This window comes from Eschrichtius robustus, chromosome 3 (assembly GCF_028021215.1).
Source record: "Eschrichtius robustus isolate mEscRob2 chromosome 3, mEscRob2.pri, whole genome shotgun sequence".
NCBI lineage: Eukaryota > Metazoa > Chordata > Mammalia > Artiodactyla > Eschrichtiidae > Eschrichtius > Eschrichtius robustus.
The window spans coordinates 47,318,201-47,341,911 of NC_090826.1; positions in this window are offsets into that span (position 1 = coordinate 47,318,201).

Consider the following 23,711-nt stretch of genomic DNA (forward strand, 5'->3'; position numbering starts at 1 on the left):
CTTGCTGTGATTTATGTCATACAGTGTTCTGCCTATGTTTTCCTCCAAGAGTTTGATAGTATCTGGCCTTACATTTAGGTCTTTAATCCATTTTGAGTTTATTTTTATGTATGGTGTTAGGGAGTGTTCTAATTTCATACTTCTACATGTACCTGTCCAATTTTCCCAGCACCACTTATTGAAGAGGCTGTCTTTTCTCCACTGTATATGCTTGCTTCCTTCATCAAAGATAAGGTGACCATGGCTCTTCCTCTTTTTACAGAAGCCTGCTGGCCTTTGGACTCAGTCTGAAACATTAGCTGTCCTAAGTCTCTAGCCTGCTGGCTCACCCTACAGATTTTAGGCTTGCCACCCTCTATAATTGTATGAACCAATTCCTTAAAATAGCTCATACTCTCTCTCTCTCCCTCTCCCTTTCCCTCTCCCTCTTTCTCTCTCTCTCTCTCTCTCTGGTTTTGTCCTCTTTGGTTCTTTGACTTTCTATGGTTTCTAGGGTTCTAGTTTTCATCTAATTTGGAAAAATTTGGGGAATAATTTCTCCAAGTATTTTTTTTTCCTTGCGGTCTCTTATTTTGGATCCCCAATTACATGTTTGTTGGGTCACTTGATATTTTTCTGGCTGTGTTTATTTTCTGTCTTTCTCTCTGTGCTTCAGTTTGCATAGTTCCTATTAGTATGTTTTCAACTTCACTGATCTTTTTGTCTATTGTGTTGAGTCTGCTATTAAGTCTAACCAATGACTTTTTCATTTTAGATATTAAGTTTTTATTTCCAGAAGTTCCACTTGGATTTTTTTCGTATCTTCAGTTTCCCTCTTTATTGTGTTCATATTTTCATGCTTTCCTTTACATCCTCTGACATAAATATATATATTTAAACAAGTTATATATATGTTTAATAAATAAAACATATATATATATATGTTTAAATAAGTTATTTTATAAATATATAAATCTATAATAATTTATTTAAGGTCCTTGTCAGCTAATGCTGTCATAGCTGTGATTTCTGAGTATGTTTGTATTAGGGTTTTTTTCCTATTCAATATGGGTTATATTTTTCTGCATCAGGTCTTCTGTACTAATTTTTTTTTATTAAAATTTTACATTTTTAGAGCAGTTTTAGGTTCAAAGGAAAATTGAGCAGAAGATACAGAGATTTCCCACAAACCCCTTGTTCTCATACATACATAGCTTCCTTCATTATCAGCCTTCCCCACCAGAATGGTACAATTGTTACAACTGATAAACCTGCATTGATGCAATATAATCACTCAATGGCCATAGTTTAAATTACAGTTCACTTTTGTTGTTATGGATCTATGGGTTTGGGTAAATCTATTATGACATATATTGATCATTATAATATTTTAAAGAGTATTTTCATTGCTTTAAAAATTCTATATGCTCTATCTATTCATCTCTCCCCTTCACATACACCCCTAGCAACTACTGACCTTTCAGCTGTCTCCATAGTTTTGTCTTTTCCAATATGTCATATAGTTGGAATCATGCAGTATGTAGCCTTTTCAGATTGGCTTCTTTCACTTAGTAATATGCACTTAAGATTCCTTCTCCAACACTCTTTTCTTTCCTTATGTATATCTGAGTTTCTGCCCATATCATTTTTCTTCTTTCTGAAGAATTTCTTTTAAAATTTCTTGAAAGGCAGGTCTACTGGCAACAAAATCTCAATTTTGTTTGTCTGAGAAAGTCTTTATTTCTCCTCCACTTTTGAAAGATAATTTCACTGGATACAAAATTCTAGGTTAGTGGGGTTTTATTCTTTCAACACTTTAAATATTTTACTCCACTCTCATTGTTTGCATGGCTTGTGAGAAGTCAGATGTAATTCTCATCTTTAGGTAGGTACCTTTTTCCTCTGGCTCCTTTCAGGATACTTCTTTATCTTTGATTTTCTGTAGTGTGAAATGCTATATCTAGGTGTAAGCCCTTTTTTTATGTTTTTGTTTTTTACATTTATCCTGCTTGGTGTTCTCTGAGCTTCCTGGACCTGTGGTTTGGTATCTGACATTAATTTGGGGAAAATCCCAGCCATTATTGTTTCAAATATTTCTTTCTTCTTTTCTCTCTTTCTTCTCCTTCTGGTATTCTCATTATGCATATGTTATACATTTTATAGATGTCCCACAGTCCTTGGATATTTTTTTCCAGTCTTTGTTCTTTTTGCTTCTTGGTTTTCAAGGATTCTATTGATATATGCTCTAGATCAGAGATTCTTTTCTAATCCATGTCCAATCTACTAATAAGCCTATCAAAAGCATTCTTCACTTTTGTTAGCTTTTATATAATCTCTAGCATTTCTTTTTGGTTCTTTCTTAGGATTTCCATCTCTCTGCTTACATTGCCCTCTTCTTGAATGCTGACTAATTTATCCATTAGACTCCTTAGCATATTAATCATAGTTGTTTTAAATTCTTGGTCTGATCATTCCAGCATCTCTGCCATGTCTAGTTCTGATGTTTGTTCTGTCTTTCCAAATTGTATTTTTTGTCTTTTAGTATGCCTTGTAGTTTTTTCTTGATAGCTAGACATGACATACTATGTAAGAGGAGCTGCTATAAACAGGCCTTTAGTAATGTAGTGGTGAGGTCTGGGGAGGGGGGGGCATTCTGTAGTCCTTTGATTAGGCATGAGCCTCCAGCAATTCATCAATTATAGTTCAGCTTTTCCTACCCGACACTGGTTCCTAAGCACCATCCACTTGTGAGTCTGCTCCAGTAATCTGTGACTCCCTGTAATCACTTCTCCAATCTTGGAAGAAGTGGTTTTCCCTATGTCCTCCCATCTTATTGATCCAAGAAGAGTTGATTATTCAGTCTGTTCAGCTTTTTACTTGTTGTTGGGAAAGGAGTGGAGACTTCCAATCTCCTTCCTTATGGAACTGGCAACTAGAAGTCTGTGTACTAATTTTTGATTGGCTGATGTATACTGGGAGTGTCGCATTGTTGAGTGTCTGGATTTGTTGCCTTCCTTTAAAGAATGTTGGGATTTATTCTGCAAGTGGCTAATATTACTTTCAAAGAGAACGGACTTGAGGACACGGTGGGGAAGGGGAGGCTGGGACAAATTGAGAAAGTAGCATTGACGTGTATATATTACCACATGTAAAATAGATAGCTAGTGGGAAACTGCTGTATAGCACAAGAAGATCACCTCAGTGCTTTGTGATGACCTAGAGGGGTGGGATGGGGAGTGTAGGAGGAAGGCTCAAGAGGGAGGGGATATAGGTATACATACAGCTGATTCACTTTTTTGTACAGCAGAAACTAACACAACACTGTAAAGCAATTATAGTCCAATAAAGATGTAAGAAAAAAACAAGCAGCTTTAGTTTTTGAGGCTTTATTTTTTTAACTTTGTTAGAATGGATCTAAGGTATTTTTTCTCAACTGAACCATGCCTCTTCCTGGTCTGAGCAAATGGCACAGCTGTTCCATTATGTCTCTCCATTCTGGCTGTTTGGTACTTGAAGAGAGCTCATGTGAGCTCTGAGAATTTTGCAGCTTATACACTCCCAGTTGTTCTTTGTCCTTACTCATAGAATTGTATTCTACACATTAGTGGTTTTGTATTGAGAATATAATAAAAGGTAACATTGTCCTCTGCATAGCTCTCTACTCTCCAGGACTCTTCTTTGCAAATTTCAGTCCTCTTTATTGGAAGAGTTGTTTTAAAGTTCCTAAATATGAAACATTTTTTAAAATTAATTTTGTTCACTTTTATAGTTGTTTGCAGTGAAAAAGTAAGTCTGCTCTTAGTTACTCCATCATAGCCAGTAGCAGATATTCAGAAATCACAAGCTTTTGAATGTTAGGCAATTTGAGTTAAAATAATATCTCTGTGTGATTTTATTTTGCATTTCTCTGATTATTAATATAAGTAAACATCTTTTTCTAAATTTATTGGTCATTTGTGCTTCTTCTATTCATATTTGGGCTATTTTTAAAATTAGGTTGTCTTTTCTTGTTGATTTATATGAATACTTTGAATATTCTGGTGCTAATTCTTTGCCAGTTATATTATTGCATATGTTGGCTCCAAATATGTTGTTAGTTTTCTCACTTTACAATGTATTTTGTTTAATAGAAATTTTATTTTGTTTTAAATGTGGATAACTATATCAATTATCTATTTATTTTTATTTAATACTTCTTTGGTTTCTTCAAAAAGTTTTAGAATTTCACTCTTCATGTTTATAACTTAAATCCATTTATAATAACTGATTTTGTGTATGGTATGAAGTAGAAAACTAATTTAATTTTTTCCTTCAAGTATATACAATAGCATCCATTCCATTTATTGGAATAATCCTTTCACTCTATTGATCTACAATGCTACACTTGTCATATATCAAGTTTCCATGTGTAAATAGTTCTGAGTTCTTTATTATTTTCATTGGTCTGATTGTTCATGTGGATTTATACTAATTCCACATGGTCTTAATTACTAGAGCTTTATGATTAAGCTTCATATATGGAAGAGTAAGACCACGAACTTTGTTTTTCTTATTTGTTCTTTAAAATTTTCTTAGCCATTTGCATGCAGTGAAAAATATTGTTAAGCTTTGATTTTGAATTTATAAATTAATTATAGAGAATTGACATCTTTATTGAGTCTATACAATCATGAACATAATATATATCTCCATTTACTCAGGTTTTCTTTATATCCTTCAATAATTCTTTATAAATTTCCTAATAATGGGCATGAATATCTTTTCATTAAACTTATTCTTATATGAGTTAAAGTTTTTAATCACTATTTGGATGGGATTTATATTTTTCTATTACATTTTTCTGATTGTTGCACTTGTACAGAAGTGATTTTTGTTATTTATCTTACATTTACTATCTTTGCTAAATTATTTAGTTATCTAATATAGTGTCTATGGATCTCTTGAGAGTTTTTGCAAGACGATTATATTGTCTACAAATAAGGACAGTTGTCTCTCTTCCTTTCTAATTTATATTCCTATTTTTTTCATTTTCTCTTTTAATCTTATTGTGGAGGACTCTTTACTACAGCATTGATTAGAAACAGAAATAATTCTATTGTTTCACCATCAAGCATGATGTTAGGTAAGTTCGGATAGACACTTTCATCAGATGAAGGAAGTTACTTTCTAATCAGAGTTGATTAGGATTTTTTTCATTTTGAGTGAACATTAAATGTTTATTCTACATCTATTGAGATGATTGTTTGTTATTTTTCTCTTATATCAACGTAGTATACTGTATAATAGATTTTCTTTTTTTTAATTAATTAATTTATTTATTTATTTATTTTTGACTGCATTGGGTCTTCGTTGCTGCGCATGGGCTTTCTCTAGTTGTGGTGAGGGGGGGCTACTCTTCACTGTGGTGTGCGGGCTTCTCATCGCGGTGGTTTCTCTTGTTGCGGAGCACAGGCTCTAGGCATGTGGGCTTCAGTAGTTGTGGCACGTGGGCTCACTAGTTGTGGCTCATGGGTTCTAGAGTGCAGGCTCAGTAGTTGTGGTGCAAGGGCATAGTTGCCCCACGGCATGTGGGATCTTCCCAGACCAGGGATCAAACCTTTGTCCCCTGCATTGGCAGGCAGATTCTTAAACACTACATCACCAGGGAAGTCCCTGTATAATATATTTACTGATGGTGAACTGTTCCTTCTTCCTGAGTAAATATTACTTGCTCATGATGTCTTTGTAAAAAGAAAAAAAAAAACCCTCAAATCTACATGTTCATATTTTATTTAGTATTTTTGGGTCTGGACCTGTTTTTACTTTATATAGGGATCATTAAATTGAACTCCAACTTTCTTTAATGCCCACTGGTTTATTTTAGATGTCTACTGTTCCTTGAGTCCACTTTGGTAAGTTATTTTCTTCCTGAAATGTAACAATTTCAACTAAATTTGCAAATAAAGTTACATTAAACTAATTCTTTATAGTAGTTCTTTATGGTAATTAAGTCTTTCAGAGATATTTGGGATTTTTTTTACAGTGGTTTGGGGATCTATAAATTTTTTTCATGAAAGTGGTATAAGAGTGAAATCTCCACCACCCTTCCTTCACAACACAGCTGCCAAACCCAGTGACATCTTCACATAAACTATGACTGAAACTTCTATCCTGTGGAAACGTGGACTGATGATCTAGTAGTGTAGAGGTATGCACTATTCTCTCCTTTTAACAGATAAAGAATTTGAGGCTCAAGGAGTTTAAGAAAGCTGCCCAAGTTTAAAACCTACTTAGTGTGGAGCTAGGTCCTTATAAAATACACAGCTCAAGCCCTTTCCATCACAGTGGCCTTTCTCAGTGTGCAGTCTGACAGCCACCTCCAGCAGAATCACCTATGGCATTTGATTAAAAATTCTCATTCCTGAGCCCCACCCCAGATATAGAGAATCAGAGTCTCTGGGGGCTTAAGGCCTGGGAATCTGCACTGTAAACAAATTTCATAGATGATTTTTACCCACTAAATTTTGAGGACCTCTGTACCAATAGTGGCTTTCTTACTAAGTCACTCAACAAAGTAGAATACTTAACAAGTCATTTCCTACTGAATTGCCATCACTGGTGGCTGGATTTCCTGGTTCAGGAAATTATAACCAAAGTTATAATGCACTTACTCCATTAAAAAAAAATGTAGTGCTGACTTCAGAGTAAATATTCAAAACAAGACATTTTTGCAACTGGCTAAGAGCCCCAAATGCACACATGACACCTGGAAAGGAGTTGCACAAACTTGGGGTCATGGAAAGATTAGCAAAGGAAATGAAGTAAGAAAACAGATGTAAGATTGAGACTGTTGCAGAGCTCTATATTACAATAAGAAATATTATACTAATGTTCCAATGAAGAAGTCTTTAAAAGTCTTTCTAAGTTAATTATCAGCTAAGAGATTTTTCTCTTTTATCTGTGGTTTGGTTTAGGTCAATCTTTTGCATTTGTTTTTGCCCTGGATTCTTGGAAGTTCCTGTATATTGATTTTCTGGAAAAGGATTAAAGAAAAACAATCTCTTCTTCATTCTTTACCTTTACTGACAATTGCCACCCTCTGTGATCCTTCATTTAGTACTGATTCAACATCTTATTCACACTTTCATTCAGCAATTGATTTTGAGCATTGGACAATATGCTGGATGCTGTAACCCCTGCCCTTGGAGATGCCATAATCTACTGGGGAAAAATCATAAATAATTACAATCAAAAGTTAAAAATGCTAAATAAAAAAGTGTCTCTCTGCCTGAGAGAATTGAGATGTTGGAAAAGACTGGAGAGAAGAATAAAGGTGAATGATTTGGAGTACTAGACTGCCTGGGTAACAATTTTGTCTCTACCACTTACTACCTGTGTGCCCTTAATCTCTTTGCTCCTCAACTACGTCATCTGTAAAATGGAAACAATAATAGTGTTGACCTCATAGGGTTGTTTGTCATGAGATTAAATGAGCTGATATATGTAAAGTGCTTAGAATAAATAGTTCTAGGTATATAGTTATATATAGATGTTAGTTGTTACTGTTGTATTATTATAAAAGGGTTCAAGAAACACCTGTTATATTCCTCACCCAAAGAATCATGTGAACAATAGCCCAGAGGCATGTGAAGGACTGTGATATCCAAGCAGTGACAAGACGTTCTGTGTGTAAAGTTCAAGTCTGCATTGTGTGCACATGAGCGTTGTGTGCACATGGTTGCGTGCATGTGAGTTCAGAGTGTGGTCTGGTTGTAGGGGGCAGGATGTACCAGTGGACCATAATGTTGGGTAGCTTGGTTAGGACCTGATGAGGAAGGGCCATGAGTGACATCTGGAGAGGTAATATCTCACAGTGGGTCCACAGCCTAGAGTCTAGAACCAGATGACTTGGTATGAATCCCAATTCTCCCGCTCACTAGACAAGTGGGCTCGGCAGGTTACTCTCTGAGCCTCACTTCCCTCATCTGTAAAACGCAGATATTCTTAGAGCATCTCCCACATCAGCTGGTGAGGAGTAAGTGCATTAATATGTACAAAGTGCTAAGAACTCTCTGCCTCATATATTGTAGCCTGGATTTATATATTAGTCGTAATTATTAAGAGTTTGCCCCTTACAACATAGGCACACACACAAAAAATCTACAGCAATGTTCAAATAGGGGATAATATGATCAGAATTTTCATGTCCCAAAATTAATGGAACCATAATAAATAAGCAAATAAACATAATAAATAAAAAAATAAAATAGCTGTTTTCCTAAAGTTGGAGAGAAAAAAAATCTTTAAAGACTGGATCCTCCTAGAGGCCAAGACAGAATGTGCACTCATCGACTCTCTGGGTTTACCCAGCCTAGGATTTGGGGTCTACAGTGCAGTCCATTGAGGCTGCACAAACTGTGCTGTCGGACCCAGAACAAGGAAGGTGACAGTCCCATATTCCTCTCCACTGGTTCCAGCACACTTAGTGTGAGGGGCAGTTCTGGGAAGCATGCAGGGAAAGGCAGAGGCTCTCCAGCTGTGCTCAGAGGAGAGCAGCCCAGACAGTGAGGAGGTTAGAAGCCATTTCATGACAGGAGCAGTGAGAGAACAGGGATGTTTAACTGAGAAGGTAGATTGGGAGCCAAGACTGGTGCCAGGATATGATGGTCGCCCTAAATATAGGAAGGGTTGTCATGCGAAAGAGGCAAAGACTAGTTCTGTTTGGCTCCAAGGGATGGAAAATAAACCAAGAGATGAAAATTACAGAGATATGGATTTCTACCCAGTTTTTAAAAGGTAACAATTTGGTCAGCTTTTATTGATCACATTCAATATCTCAAAAACTGACCTAAATACTTTACCTAAATCATCTCATTTAATATCATAACAACCCCATGGGTTATGTACTGTTATTATCCACATTTTACAGATAAGGAAATAGAATTATTAAGTAATTTACTCAAAGTCACATGGGAAATAAATGGCAGAGCAGAGATTGGAAATTCACTTTTAGGAAACATGCAACACTGCCTCTGCACAAGCCATACAAAGGTGGAGTGAAATGACTCAGCAGATCCCACACTTCCTTCTCCCTTCTCTCCTGCCATCAATGAGTTCTTTTGTAGACCATTTCATACATAATTTCTAAAGTGAGACCTTACTTGTCTAGGTTAGTTGACCCTATTAGAGTTCCCTATGGTACACTGTTCATTTCACTTTATAACATTGATCAAACTTTGTATTACTTGTTAGTTTTCTATTTTTTACTGGACTCTTAAGCCATCTTGTTCACCATCATGTCTTAGTGCCTAGACTAGTGTCTAGCTCAGAACACAGGCTCAGTAACTGTACTAGTCAGAGTTCTACACAGAAACAGAGCCAATAGAGGGTGTGTCTGTCTGTCTGTCTGTCTATCTATCTATCTATCTATCTATCTATCTATCTATCTATCTTTATCTTTATATTCTCTCTCTCTCTCGGAGTTAAGAACAACACAACACACCCACATTTCTCAAGTAGCTTCAAGAGGGGAAGAGAGAGAGAGAGAGAATCTTTAAGGAATTGGCTCTCACAGTTGTAGGGGCTGGCTAGTCTAAAATTTGCAGGGCAGGTTGGCAGGTTAGAAATCCAGGGAAGAGGTGATCTTGTAGTCTAGATTCAGAAGGCAGTCTGGAGGCAGAACCCCTTCTTCCTTAGGGGACCTCCTTCAACAGATTGGATGAGGCCTACCCATATTATGGAGGGTAATCTGCTTTACCCAAAGTCTATTGATTCATATGTTAATCACATCTTAAAAATACCTTCAGAGCAACATCTAGACTGATGTTTTACCAAACACCTAGGTTACTAGGCTAGTACACTAGTCTAGCCAATTTGACACAAAAATTAACCCTCATAGTAACTATAACTACTTTTTAAATAAATGAAGAGTAAGTTACCCAATACTGGAGATGTTCAAGTTAAGATGGGCTGAGATATTGTAAAGGCCATTTAAATATATGACCAAATTAGATTAATTTTAAGATTTGTCTATTTTCTATATTTCATGAGTTTAGGAATGACATATCTCACTAGAGAATTTTTAGAAGGGGATAAAATAATTTTAGCATGATTCCAATGGATGCCAAGCTATTCCTCTTTTTTTTTTTTTTTAAGAATTTATTTATTTATTTATTTATCTTTCGCTAGCTGTGGCGAGCGGGGGCTACTCTTCGTTGCGGTGCGTGGGCTTCTCACTGTGGTGGCTTCTGTTGTTGCAGAGCATGGACTCTAGGAGTGCAGGCTTCAGTAGTTGTGGCTCATGGGCTCTAGAGTGCAGGCTCAGTAGTTGTGGTGCACGGGCTTAGTTGCTCCACGGCATGTGGGATCTTCCCAGACCAGGGCTCGAACCCGTGTCCCCTGCATTGGCAGGCAGATTCTTAACTACTGCACCACCAGGGAAGCCTCTATTCCTCTAACTTTTATACAATGTATTTACTGTTATACATAAAATCCATAATAATCTGGATTTTTTTCTTTGAATGAATTATCCTCTAAGCAACTTTTTATTGAGTGCCTACCTATATACAGGTGCTATTGTAAACAAAACAAACAACAATCCCTACCTTTGGAGAGTTTATATTATAGTAGGAGGATGAGAAGAAAAACAATAAAAACTAAGTAAACTACAGAGAATTTCAGATGATGACAAAGTACTATGGAGAAAAATAAACTAGGGAAGAAAATAGGAAGCACTGGGTCCCAGGAGGGAGCAGGAGAGTGCCATTGTCAATAGGGAGGTCAGGAAGGCCTCAGTAGGAGGTAAAAATTGAATAAAAAGCTAGAAGAATAGGAGCCAGAGTAAGCCATGTACACATTGGGGAATAGAAGAAACATTTCAGGCAGAGGAAACAGCAAGTGCAAAGGCTGCGAGGTAAGCTTCCCATGCTACATCAAGAACGACAAGGAGACAGATGTTGCTGAAGAGGAGAAAGGAATAGATGCCAAAGCCAGAAGAGTCACAGGGGCTAGAGAGTGTAGAGCCTTATGGGGTTATTGGAGGTTTATAAAGGTTTTGACTCTGGCTCAAAGAAAAATGGGAACCACTGGAGGGTCTTGAGTGGAGAAGGACATGGTCTGACTTACATTTTTCAAGGACCACTCTGGCAGTAATATGGAGAACGTGGCTGGAAGCTACATATATTCTGGGTCTATCCAAGCAGTTGTACATAATTTCCCAACCCTTAGTTTTCTACCAGGACCACCCTCCCATTTTATATGTTGTTCTTTTCATTTTGTTTTAAACAAGTTTACTGAATTATAATTCTCATAAACTGCATGTATTTAAAGTGTACAAATTGATAACTTTTGACATGTATGTATACCTGTGAAACTATCACCATATTCAAGATAGTGAAATATCCATTACCCTCAGAGTTTTTCATTTGGTGTTTTTATTTAACTAATTGCATTACGCAGCTGGTACTTTAAAAGTGGGGTGGGGTGGGTGGTGTGTGGAGTAAAGGCAGTGGCCATTTGTTCTATGTTCTTGGTAAAAATCTGGACACCATCCTATACAACTGTTAAGGCGTTTTTCCTCCTTCTTTGCTTACTTTAGGAATACCTAGAAGCATATTTATAGGGCCAATTTCAACTATTCTAAAACTTCCATTGCATTTTGGAAGGTGCGGCCTACAGTTCTGAGCAGAAAGGGAGAGTGACCCATGTTTTATGTGGCAAATATTTCTTGCCAAGATTGTTTAATGGAATCACATCCAGTCTTTTGCCGTTACTTTGGTCCTGTTATAGGGAAAGTAGGCTATTTGGCTTGGAATTGCCTAGGTTTCTGACAGACAAATATAAGCCAATTAAAATGGATGAAAAGATGTGGTAGAAAGAGAAATTATTTCCCCCACTGAGGAATAAAGACATTCCAACTTCTGCATCATTATACTTGGCAGTAATTCCCCCCTTGAAGCTAATTAAGAAATATCGGTGCTTTGGTTTTGACTTCCTTAATTCTATCTTTGATTCTCCTCCCACCTCACCCCTCGTCCCCAAAGAGCAATATATTTTCTTACTAGGTGAGAGGAAATTCCTGAATAACTTAATATACCTTGCCAGCATTATCCACTGTACCTTGGAATTTCCTTCTGCCCAGTGTGCTGCCTCTCCAAGTCCTTTCTCACCTCAGTCAGATAATGCATGCTTCTCCCCTTACTCTGCACTGACTCCTCAAGAATCTCATGATGTTTATTATTACCCAAATAGCCAAATAAGGATTGATTTCCTCAAGTCCAAATTCATCCACCCATCTATATATTTATCTGTAAATTTTTTGTTCAATAATTACTTACTAAATACCTACGGTATCAGTCAGAGTCCCAGCAGAAAATACATGGAGCATACAAATTGGGTGATTTGAAAAAAATATAGAATATAGAGATGATGTACAAAAGCATAGTGAGTGTAGGGAGACCAGGAGGAACCAGTCTAATCCTGGATACAATGACCACGAGGTTCATTACCACTCCTAGGCCTAAAGGGGCAAGGGGGGAGAGTTACAAGAACCTGAGAGAGACAGGGAAAGGGAGAGACTGACTAGACAGAAACCTTGGCCTGTGGCCAAGGGATGCAGCCAACCGACAGCATTGTGGCTGGGAAGAAGCCTAGGGAATAAGTACCCTGACCTTACTCTCCTCCTAATTTCTTAACATGTTCACCCTTGACAAAATTCATGCAGAAACAGGGCAAAGGGAAGCCTACTAATACTCATCATACAGGTCAGCCTTTCCAGGGACAGAGCCTCGTAGAGAGTGGATCTGGAGGGGCAAGCAAAGGATATCCAGCTCTCCTGCTTTGTGACAAACAATATGTATTGAACTGCTTACCGAACAAATATAGTTAGGTATCCTACAGGAACCTCAAACTCAACAGGTAGAACACTGAACTCCTTTATCCCCCAAAAGTTACTCTTCTCCCACCATTACCAATCTTGGTGCCACCATCTGCTTAGGCACCCAAATTAGAAACATTGGAAACGTGGGATTCATTCCATACTCTTTCTCTCTCTTATGCTCCCGCCCTTCCACCCTTGGCTATGTCACCAAGAACTGCCATTTTACCCTTAAAATGTTCACAAATCCATATTCTCCTCTACATCCCTATTATCATTGTCCCTGGTGCAGGCTTTTGCATCTTTTACCTGGTTTAGTGCACAAGCAACTTGACACGCTAATTCATTCTCCACATTGCCACCACAGTGACTTTCTAAAACATGTCTTCTTACTTGTTTATTGTGTCTCTCTCACTAGAATATAAGCTCCAGTAGGGTAGAAATCATGTTTCTTTTGTTTACTGCTCTATTCTTAGCATGTATGTATGGCATTAGACGGGTACTCAAATATTTGTTGAATTTGAATATGCCACGTCACTCCTCTGCCTAAAACCTCAGTGACTCCTGTTACATATAGAATCATGTAATCATTATTAGTATTACCAACAAATATTTATTGAGTACAGTGACACAGTTAATGCTCACAACTGTGAAGTAGGTGCTATTACTATCTTCAGTTTATATTTGAGGAGACTGGAGATCAGAGTCACATGGTTAAATAAGGAAAAATTCGTAAGACCTAGAAGAGAGCAGAACCATAGATGGAAGGAGGCTGGGTCTCTGAATCACTGTGTGGAGGGCTGCCATCTAAACTCTTGTATTAAATGGTTATATGAGAAAGAGTTAAGATTCTATTGTGTTGAGCCTCTCATTATTTGAGCATTGCTTTTATATAGTTAACCTATCATGACTACTGTAGCTACTACTCAAGAAGAATTTGCATATTAAAAAATCTATGAAGAAATGATATAGCCAACAAAATTAGCAAATGGGAGTTAATTTTCTTTGGTTTAAATAAAAATAACACATTAAAAATATAACTCTAAGAGGTTAATAAGATCTCCAAAGAGGTAAAGAATAAATTATATCCATATAAATAATAAGTTATTAAAAGAAAACTAGGAAGATGTATAAGATGGGGATATGGGAATGTGAAAATGAATAACTAATTCTGAAAGTCCAACATGGAATATATAGCTATGGATCCATTCATCTACTGAAGGACATCTTGGTTGCTTCCAAGTTTTGGCAATTATGAATAAAGCTGTATAAACATCCCCGTGCAGGTTTTTGTGTGATCATTAAAAAAAAAAAAGCTGAATAAATATCTGTGTGCAGGTTTTCTTAGTTTTGCAAGAAATTGCCAAACTGTTTTCCAAAATGTTTGTACTATTTTGCATTCCACCCAGCAATGAATGAGAGTTCCCATTGCTTCGCAATCTAATCAGAATTTGGTATTGTCACTGTTCTGGATTTTGGCCATTTTAATAGGGGTGTAGTGGTATCTTGTTTCAATTTTCATTTCTCTGATGACATATGATGTGAAGCATTTTTCATACCCTTATTTGCCATCTGTATATCTTCTCTGTTGAGGTGTCTGCTCAAGTTTTTGGCCCATTTTTTAATTCAGTTTTGTTTTCTTATTATTGAGTATTAACAATTCTTTGCATTTTGGGGGTAACAGTTTCTTAATCAGACGTGTCTTTTGCAAATGTTTTCTCCCAGTCTGTGTCTTGTCTTCTCATTCTCTTGACATTGTCTTTTGTAGAGCAGAAGTTTTAAATTTTAATGATGTCTACCTGATCAATATTTCTTTTAAAAAAAAAATTCTGAGGACCTTCAAGATGACAGAGGAGTAAGACGTGGAGATCACCTTCCTCCCCACAAGTACATCAAAAATACATCTATATGTGGAAGAACTCCTACAGAACACCTACTGAATGCTGACAGAAGACCTCAAACTTCCCAAAAGGCAAGAAACTCCCTACGTACGTGGGTAGGGCAAAAGAAAAAGGAAGGAAGAGAGACAAAAGAATAGGGATGAGACCTGCATCTCTGGGAGGGAGCTGTGAAGGAGGAAAAGTTTCCACACACTAGGAAGCACCTTCACTGGCAGAGACAGGGGGATGGGTGGGTGGGGGAAGCTTTGGAGGCATGGAGGAGAGCTCAGCAACAAGGGTGCAGAGGGCAAAGCGGAGAGATTCCCGCACAGAGGATCAGTGCTGACCAGCACTCACCAGCCTGAGAGGCTTGTCTGCTCACCCACCAGGGTGACTGTGGGCTGGGAGCTGAGGCTCGGGCTTCGGAGGTCAGATCCCAGGGAGCGAACTGGGGTTGGCTGCGTGAACACAGCCTGAAGGAGGCTAGAGCGCCACAGCTAGCTGGAAGGGAGTCTGGGAAAAACTCTGGACCTGCCTAAGAGGCAAGAGACCATTGTTTTGGGGTGCAGAAGAAGAGGAGATTCAGAGCATCGCTTAAAGGAGCTTCAGAGATGGGTGCAAGCTGTGGTTATCAGCGCGGACACCAGAGACAGGCATGAAATGATAATGCTCCTGCTGCAGCCACCAAGATCCTGTGTGCAAGCACAGGTCACTAGCCACACCTCCCCTCCCAAGAGCCTGTGCAGCCCACCACTGCCTGGGTCCCGTGATCCAGGGACAACTTCCCAGGGACAACACACAGCGTGCCCCAGGCTGTTGCAACATCACGCCAGCCTCTGCCGCTGCAGGCTCACCCGGCACTCCATACCCCTCCCTCCCCCTGGCCTGAGTGAGCCAGGGCCCCCTAATCAGCCTCTCCTTTAACCCCCTCCTACCTGGGAAAAGAACAGGTACCAGAGGGCAACCTGCATGCAGAGGCAGGGCCAAATCCAAAGCGGAACCCAAGGAGCTGGTGAACAAAAAAGAGAAAGGGAAATTTCTCCATGCAGCCTCAGGAGCAGTGGATTATTTCTTCACAATCAACTTGATGTACCTTGAATGTGTGGAATACAGGAATAGACAACAAATCATCCCAAAATTGAGGCAATGGACTTTGGGAACAAACATAGAGTTGGCATTTGCTGTATGAGACTGACTAGTTTCTGATTTTTATGTTTATCTTAGTTTAGTTTTTAGTGCTTCTTATCATTGGTGGATTTGTTTATTGGTTTGGTTGCTCTCTCCTCTTTTTTTTTAATTACTTTTTTATTTAAATAATATTTTCAAAAATTTGTTATTTTAATAATATTATTTATTTTATTTTTTCTTTCTTTCATTTTTTTCTCCATTTTCTTCTGAGCCGCGTGGCTGACCAGGTCTTGGCAGTTCAGCTGTGTGTCAGGTCTGAGCTTCTGAGGTGGGAGAGCTGAGTTCAGGACATTGGACCACCAGAGACCTACTGGCCCCATGTAATATCAACTGGTGAGAGCTCTCTCAGAGATCTCCATCTCAACGCTAAGACCCAGTTCCACTCAACAACCAGCAAGCTACAGTGTTGAACACCCTATGCCAAACATCTAGCAAGACAGAAACACAACCCGACCCATTAGCAGAGAGGCTGCCTAAAATCATAATAAGTTCACAGACACCCCAAAACATACCATCGGACACAGTCCTGTCCACCAGAAAGACAAGATCCAGCCTCATCCATCAGAAGACAGGCACCAGTCCCCTCCACCAGAAAGCCTACACAACCCACTAAACCAACCTTTGCCACTGGGGGCAGACACCAAAACAACAGGAATTACGAACCTGCAGCCTGCGAAAAGGAGACCCCAAACACAGTAAGTTAAGCAAAAATGAGAAGGCAGAGAAACACACAGCAGATGAAGGAGCAAGGTAAAAACGCACCAGACCAAACAAATGAAGAGGAAATAGGCAGTCTACCTGAAAAAGAATGCAGAGTAATGATAATACAGATAATCCAAAATCTTGGAAAGAGAATGGAGAAAATACAAGAAACGTTTAACAAGGACCTAGAAGAAATAAAGAGTAAAGAAACAATGATGAACAACACAATAAATGAAAATAAAAATTGTCTAGAAGGAATCAATAACAGAATAACTGAGGCAGAAGAATGGATAAGTGGCCTGGAAGATAAAACAGTGGAAATAACTACCACAGAGCAGAATAAAGAAAAAATAGGGGAGGAGAGAAGATGGCGGAAGAGTAAGACGCGGAGATCACCTTCCTTCCCACAGATACAGTAGAAATACATCTACACGTGGAACTGCTCCTACAGAACACCCACTGAACGCTGGCAGAAAACGTCCGACCTCCAAAAAGGCAAGAAACTCCCCCCGTACTTGGGTAGGGCAAAAGAAAAAAGAAATAACAGAGACAAAAGAATAGGGATGGCACCTGCACCAGTGGGAGGGAGCTGTGAAGGAGGAAAGATTTCCACGCACTAGGAAGGCCCTTCACGGGCAGAGACTGCGGGTGGCAGAGGGGGGAAGCTTCGGAGCCACGGAGGAGAGCGCAGCCACAGGGGTGCGGAGGGCAAAGCGGAGAGGTTCCCGCATGGAGGAGCGGTGCCGACCAGCACTCACCAGCCCGAGAGGCTTCTCTGCTCCCCCGCCGGGGCGGGCGGGGCTGGGAGCTGAGGCTCGGGCTTCGGTCGGATCGCAGGGAGAGGACTGGGGTTGGCGGCGTGAACACAGCCTGAAGGGGTTAGTGCACCACAGCTAGCCGGGAGGGAGCCCGGGAAAAAGTCTGCAGCTGCCGAAGAGGCAAGAGACTTTTTCTTCCCTCTTTGTTTCCTGGTGCGCGAGGAGAGGGGATTCAGAGCGCCGCCTAAACGAACTTCAGAGACGGGCGCGAGCCGCAGCTAACAGCGCGGATCCCACAGCAACAGGGGCACAGAGGAAAAAGCGGAGAGACTCCCGCACAGAGGCTCGGCGCCGAGCAGCGCTCACCAGCCCGAGAGGCTTGTCTGCTCCCCCGCCGGGGCAGGCGGGGCTGGGAGATGAGGCTCAGCTTCGGCCGGATCGCAGGGAGAGGACTGGGGCTGGCGGCGTTGAACACAACCTGAAGGGGTTAGCGCACCACAGCTGGCTGGGAGGGAGACCGGGAAAAAGTCTGCAGCTGCCGAAGAGGCAAGAGACTTTTTCTTGCCTCTTTGTTTCGCTGCGCGCAAGGAGAGGGGATTCAGAGCGCCGCCTAAACGAACTCCAGAGAAGGGCGCAAGCCACGGCGATCAGCGCGGACCCCAGAGACGGGCGTGAGATGCTGGGGCTGCTGCTGCCGCCTCCAAAAAGCCTGTGTGTGAGCACAGGTCACTCTCCACACCGCCCCTCCTGGGAGCCGGTGCAGCCCGCCACTGCCAGGGTCCCATGATCCAGGGACAAATTCCCTGGGAGAATGCACTGCGCGCCTCAGGCTGGTGCAACGTCACGCCGGCCTCTGACGCCGCAGGCTCGCCCCGCCTCCTCTGTACCCCTCCCTCCCCGCGGCCTGAGTGAGCCGGCGCCCCCGAAGCAGCGGCTCCTTTAACCCCGTTCTGTCTGGGCGGGGAATAGACGCCCTCAGGCGACCTACACGCAGAGGCGGGTCCAAATCCAAAGCTGAACCCCAGGAGCTGTGCAAACAGGGAAGAGAAGGGGAAATCTCTCCCAGCAGCCTCAGGAGCAGCGGATTAAAACTCCACAAACAACTTGATGTGCCTGCATCTGTTGAATACCTGAATAGACAACGAATCATCCCAAATTCAGGAGGTGGACTTTGGGAGCAGGATATATTAATTTTTCCCCTTTTCCTTTTTTTTTTGTGAGTGTGTATGTATATGCTTCTGGGTGAGATTTTGTCTGTATAGCTTTCCTTTACAATAGCTTTATTTTACTTCACTATATTATAGCCTCTTTCTTTCTTTCTTTCTTTCTTTCTATTTTTTCTCCCTTTTACTCTGAGCCGTGTGGACGAAAGGCTCTTGGTGCTCTAGCCAGGCATCAGGGCCATGCCTCTGAGGTGGGAGAGCCAACTTCAGGACACTGGTCCACAAGAGACCTCCCAGCTCCACGTAATACCAAACAGCAAAAATCTCTCAGAGATCTCCATCTCAACACCAAGACCCAGCATCACTCAATGACCAGCAAGCTACAGTGCTGAACACCCTATGCCAAACAACTAGCAAGACAGGAACATAGCCCCATCCATTAGCAGAGAGGCTGCCTAAAATCATAATAAGGCCACAGACACCCCAAAATACACCACCAGACGTGGATGTGCCCACCAGAAAGACAAGATCCAGCCTCATCCACCAGAGCTCAGGCACTAGTTCCCTACACCAGGAAGCCTACACAACCCACTGAACCAACCTTAGCCACTGGGGACAGATACCAAAAACAACGGGAACTACAAACCTGCAGTCTGTGAAAAGGAGACCCCAAACACAGTAAGATAAGCAAAATGAGACGACAGAAAAACACACAGCAGATGAAGGAGCAGGGTCAAAGCACACTAGACTTAACAAATGAAGAGGAAATAGGTAGTCTACCTGAAAAAGAATTCAGAATAATGATAGTAAGGATGATCCAAAATCTTGGAAATAGAATAGACAAAATGCAAGAAACATTTAACAAGGACGTAGAAGAACTAAAGAAGAACCAAGCAATGATGAAAAACACAATAAATGAAATTAAAAATACTCTAGATGGGATCAATAGCAGAATAACTGAGGCAGAAGAAAGGATAAGTGACCTGGAAGATAAAATGGTGGAAATAACTACTGCAGAGCAGGATAAAGAAAAAAGAATGAAAAGAACTGAGGACAGTCTCAGAGACCTCTGGGACAACATTAAACGCACCAACATTCGAATTATAGGGGTCCCAGAAGAAGAAGAGAAAAAGAAAGGGACTGAGAAAATATTTGAAGAGATTATAGTTGAAAACTTCCCTAATATGGGAAAGGAAATAGTTAATCAAGTCCTGGAAGCACAGAGAGTCCCATACAGGATAAACCCAAGGAGAAACACGCCAAGACACATATTAATCAAACTGTCAAAAATTAAATATAAGGAAAACATATTAAAGGCAGCAAGAGAAAAAAAAAAACAAATAACACACAAGGGAATCCCCATAAGGTTAACATCTGATCTTTCAGCAGAAACTCTGCAAGCCAGAAGGGAGTGGCAGGATATACTTAAAGTGATGAAGGAGAAAAACCTACAACCAAGATTACTCTACCCAGCAAGGATCTCATTCAGATTCGATGGAGAAATTAAAACCTTTACAGACAAGCAAAAGCTGAGAGAGTTCAGCACCACCAAACCAGCTTTACAACAAATGCTAAAGGAACTTCTCTAGGCAAGAAACACAAGAGAAGGAAAACACCTACAATAACAAACCCAAAACATTTAAGAAAATGGGAATAGGAACATACATATTGATAATTACCTTGAATGTAAATGGATTAAATGCTCCCACCAAAAGACACAGGCTGGCTGAATGGATACAAAAACAAGACCCATATATATGCTGTCTACAAGAGACCCACTTCAGACCTAGAGACACATACAGACTGAAAGTGAGGGGATGGAAAAAGATATTCCATGCAAATGGAAATCAAAAGAAAGCTGGAGTAGCAATTCTCATATCAGACAAAATAGACTATAAAATAAAGACTATTACAAGAGACAAAGAAGGACACTACATAATGATCAAGGGATCGATCCAAGAAGAAGATATAACAATTGTAAATATGTATGCACCCAATATAGGAGCACCTCAATACATAAGGCAAATGCTAACAGCCATAAAAGGGGAAATTGACAGTAACACAATCATAGTAGGGGACTTTAACACCCCACTTTCACCAATGGACAGATCATCCAAAATGAAAATAAATAAGGAAACACAAGCTTTAAATGATACATTAAACAAGATGGACTTAATTGATATTTATAGGACATTCCACCCAAAAACAACAGAATACACATTTTTCTCAAGTGCTCATGGAACATTCTCCAGGATAGATCATATCTTGGGTCACAAATCAAGCCTTGGTAAATTTAAGAAAATTGAAATCATATCAAGTATCTTTTCCGACCACAACGCTATGAGACTAGATATCAATTACAGGAAAAGATCTGTAAAAAATACAAACACATGGAGGCTACACAATACATTACTTAATAACGAAGTGATTACTGAAGAAATCAAAGGGGAAATCAAAAAATACCTAGAAACAAATGACAATGGAGATACGACGACCCAAAACCTATGGAACGCAGCAAAAGCAGTGCTAAGAGGGAAGTTTATAGCAATACAAGCCTACCTCAAGAAATAGGAAACATCTTGAATAAACAACCTAACCTTGCACCTGAAGCAATTAGAGAAAGAAGAACAAAAAAACCCCAAAGCCAGCAGAAGGAAAGAAATTATAAAGATCAGGTCAGAAATAAATGAAAAAGAAATGAAGGAAACAATAGCAAAAATCAATGAAACTAAAAGCTGGTTCTTTGAGAAGATAAACAAAATTGATAAACCATTAGCCAGACTCATCAAGAGAAAAAGGGAGAAGACTCAGATCAATAGAATTAGAAATGAAAAAGGAGAAGTAACCACTGACACTGCAGAAATACAAAAGATCATGAGAGATTACTACAAGCAACTCTATGCCAATAAAATAGACAACCTGGAAGAAATGGACATATTCTTAGAAATGCACAAACTGCCGAGACTGAACCAGGAAGAAATAGAAAATATGAACAGACCAATCACAAGCACTGAAATTGAAACTGTGATTAAAAACCTTCCAACAAACAAAAGCCCAGGACCAGATGGCTTCACAGGTGAATTCTATCAAACATTTAGAGACGAGCTAACACCTATCCTTCTCAAACTCTTCCAAAATATTGCAGAGGGAGGAACACTCCCAAACTCATTCTACGAGGCCACCATCACCCTGATACCAAAACCAGACAAAGATGTCACAAAGAAAGAAAACTACAGGCCAATATCACTGATGAACATAGATGCAAAAATCCTCAACAAAATACTAGCAAACAGAATCCAACAGCACATTAAAAGGATCATACACCATGATCAAGTGGGGTTTATCCCAGGAATGCAAGGATTCTTCAATATACGCAAATCAATCAATGTGATACACCATATTAACAAATTGAAGGAGAAAAACCATATGATCATCTCAATAGATGCAGAGAAAGCTTTCGACAAAATTCAACACCCATTTATGATAAAAGCCCTGCAGAAAGTAGGCATAGAGGGAACTTTCCTCAACATAATAAAGGCCATATATGACAAACCCACAGCCAACATTGTCCTCAATGGTGAAAAACTGAAACCATTTCCACTAAGATCAGGAACAAGACAAGGTTGCCCACTCTCACCACTATTATTCAACATAGTTTTGGAAGTGTTAGCCACAGCAATCAGAGAAGACAAAGAAATAAAAGGAATCCAAATGGGAAAAGAAGAAGTAAAGCTGTCACTATTTGCAGATGACATGATACTATACATAGAGAATCCTAAAGATGCTACCAGAAAACTCCTAGAGCTAATCAATGAATTTCGTAAAGTAGCAGGATACAAAATAAATGCACAGAAATCTCTTGCATTTCTATACACTAATGACGAAAAATCTGAAAGTGAAATTAATAAAACACTCCCATTTACCATTGCAACAAAAAGAATAAAATATCTAGGAATAAACCTACCTAAGGAGACAAAAGACCTGTATGCAGAAAATTATAAGACACTGATGAAAGAAATTAAAGATGATACAAATAGATGGAGAGATATACCGTGTTCCTGGATTGGAAGAATCAACATTGTGAAAATGACTCTACTACCCAAAGCAATCTACAGATTCAATGCAATCCGTATCAAACTACCACTGGCATTTTTCACAGAACTAGAACAAAAAATTTCACAATTTGTATGGAAACACAAAAGACCCCGAATAGCCAAAGCGATCTTGAGAAAGAAAAACAGAGCTGGAGGAATCAGGCTCCCTGACTTCAGACTATATTACAAAGCTTCAGTAATCAAGACAGTTTGGTACTGGCACAAAATCAGAAATATAGATCAATGGAACAGGATAGAAAGCCCAGAGATAAACCCACACACATATGGTCACCTTATCTTTGATAAAGGAGGCAAGCATATACAGTGGAGAAAAGACAGCCTCTTCAATAAGTGGTGCTGGGAAAATTGGACAGGTACATGTAAAAGTATGAAATTAGAACATTCCCTGACACCATGCACAAAAATAAACTCAAAATGGATTAAAGACCTAAATGTAAGGCCAGACACTATCAAACTCTTAGAGGAAAACATAGGCAGAACACTCTATGACATACATCACAGCAAGATTCTTTTTAACCCAGCTCCCAGAGAAATGGAAATAAGAACACAAATAAACAAATGGGACCTAATGAAACTTCAAAGCTTTTGCACAGCAAAGGAAACCATAAACAAGACCAAAAGACAACCCTCAGAATGGGAGAAAATATTTGCAAATGAAGCAACTGACAAAGGATTAATCTCCAAGATTTACAAGCAGCTCATGCAGCTCAATAACAAAAAAACCAACAACCCAATCCAAAAATGGGCAGAAGACCTAAATAGACATTTCTCCAAAGAAGATATACAGATGGCCTACAGACACATGAAAGAATGCTCAACATCATTAATCATTAGAGAAATGCAAATCAAAACTACAATGAGATATCATCTCACACCGGTCAGAATGGCCATCATCAAAAAATCTAGAAACAATAAATGCTGGAGACGGTGTGGAGGAAAGGGAACACTCTTGCACTGTTGGTGGGAATGTAAATTGATACAGCCACTATGGAGAACAGTATGGAGGTTCCTTAAAAAACTACAAATAGAACTACCATACGACCCAGCAATCCCACTACTGGGCATATACCCTG